The sequence below is a fragment of the Penaeus chinensis genome, chromosome 6, assembly GCF_019202785.1.
Source record: "Penaeus chinensis breed Huanghai No. 1 chromosome 6, ASM1920278v2, whole genome shotgun sequence".
Lineage (NCBI taxonomy): Eukaryota > Metazoa > Arthropoda > Malacostraca > Decapoda > Penaeidae > Penaeus > Penaeus chinensis.
This window is the reverse complement of record NC_061824.1, coordinates 22,130,639-22,133,138: the sequence shown is the minus strand read 5'-3', so window position 1 is coordinate 22,133,138 and position 2,500 is coordinate 22,130,639.

Here is a 2,500-nt window from a genome sequence, read left to right as displayed (position 1 = left end):
ATAGATATGAAAAGCACACACACACACATACAAATAAATAAATAAATAGATAGATACATAAATATATATATATTGCTATATGACGATAATGAGAAAAATAATTTTGATGAAAATAATAATAATAATAACAATGATGATGATAATAGTAATAATAATAATGATAATAATAATAATGATAATAACAGTAATAATAATAATTATAATAATAGTAATAATAATAATGATAATTCTTATTATTATTGTTATTATTTCAATACTATTGTTATTGTTAGTGCTATTATTATCATTACTATTATCATTATTGTTATCATTATTGCCATTGTTATTATCCTTATTGTAATTTTTATTATCATATTGCTATTACCATTGTTATTATTATCAATATTATTATTATAATTTGTATTATTATTATTATTATTATTATTATTATTATTATTATTATTGTTATTATCATTATTGTTGTTGTTACTATCATAATAATTACTATTATTATCATCGTCATTTTTCCTCTTGATATTATCATTATTATCATTATCACTATTGTTATCATTATCATTATCATTATCAATACTACCATTATTATGATCATCGTCGTTATCATTCTCTTTATTATTATAATTATTAATACTATCATCATTATTGTGATCATCATTATCACCGTTATCATTATCATCATCTTTTTAATGTTTTTTTTTTTGTAATTATTGTTATTTTTTATTATTATTATTATCTTTTTCATTGACATCTTAATAATTATTAGCATGATTATTATAGTTATTGTTATTACTATTGTTATTATTATTATCATTATTATCATTATTACTTTTTATTTCTATCATTATCATAATGATTTTTGTTATTACTATTATTATTATCATTGTTATTACTATTATTATGATTATTATTATCATTATTATCATCATTATTATTATTATTGTTATTATTATTATTATTATTATTATTATTATCATTATTACAATTCTTATTCCTATTGTTATCAATATTATTATCATTTTTATTACTGCTATCACTATGATTTTCTTCTTGAAAGTACCAATAGTAATAGCAGTAATAATAGTAATAGTAACACTATCGTGATCATCATTATCTTATCATTATCAATATTATCACCAACATCATCATGAACACGTCTCTTATATATCATAACTTTATTCACACACAATCTCATGATCCAAATCCCATGAGAAAAAATCATAGAAGGAGCTTGTCGTGTCGGTCTTAACATTAAACTTCCTCCTTAATGTTTCCTCGTTTCCGATGAAGTGAGATTTGCTAATTCCAGTTTGCTGTCCAAGTACTAAATGTATTTATCTTACGATCTTGCGGTGAATATGTTTGTTTGTGTGTGTGTGTGTGCGTTAATCCCTGTGCGATATGCTGTTTTTGTGTGTTCATGTATGTATTTTGTCGGATGATATATACGTTTTATTCACACTCGGGTAGCAAATCATCCCTCACTGACAATTTCTTCTGAGTTGGAATGATCAGACCTCGCTCTGGCTGATACTCTTCCTATAACTCATCGCTAAATTTATTGGTCGGTAATGAATATTTTAAGAAGGACTATCGGTCTGTTTCACTTCTAATCACCTAGACTAAAGAAGATCAATAGAGAGTAATATCAATATCGAGCAAGACATGATAACTCAGACAGCGACATGCAAACAGGAAGCCACGCCTCGACGCACTCAGCTCCATCCACTTCCGGCTGTATTTCCAATGGTTTTAGTGCTTTAATCCTCCTCCTCCTCCTCCTCCTCCTCCTCCTCCTCCTCCTCTCTCGCTCCCCCCGCCCACTCCCTCCTCCCATGCCCTCGCCTCACACTCACCTTTCTTGACCTGACCCGCCAGCTGTTCTCCGAGTCCTCGCCTTAAGCCCGAACGGTCGATGGCTCTTATCAGCCGCTTGATCCTTCTCGTCGAGTTTTGCCTGGACGAATCGCTTCTCCTGCTTTCCCTCACGAGGCCCTTTAGCCTGGCGGTGTTCGCCTGCACGTCGCCCTCGGGTTCTCGGAGGACATCCTGCGTAGAGTGAAAAAATGAAACCCTCGGGAAGAAGATCTGTGGGGAATGTTTACCCTGACGAGATTAACTTCCGGTGGAGCGAGTCCCTTTATAGCCATTGCCGCATCGAGAGACGGGGATTCACGGCGATACACTTAATCTTATATATTTTTTTGTATATATAGGATACGTTCACTATTGCCTCATCGGAGTGTCTAGATATTGACCCTGTTTTGAACTCGCCGAATGAAATATGGAGTTAATAATAATAATACTTATTTTAACACGAATTCGTAAAAAAAATTATGCTATTCAATAAAACATACTTGCTGAAATAGGAGAAGCACAAATGCAGCAGATAACTTATAGCAAATTAGTAAATATCACATGTTTGTATTTTGATATGAGTTAATATCAGCGCAAAAAACAAATGCGATTAAAAATGTGGCATCGCGCTAGGCCTGTCTGATCCACG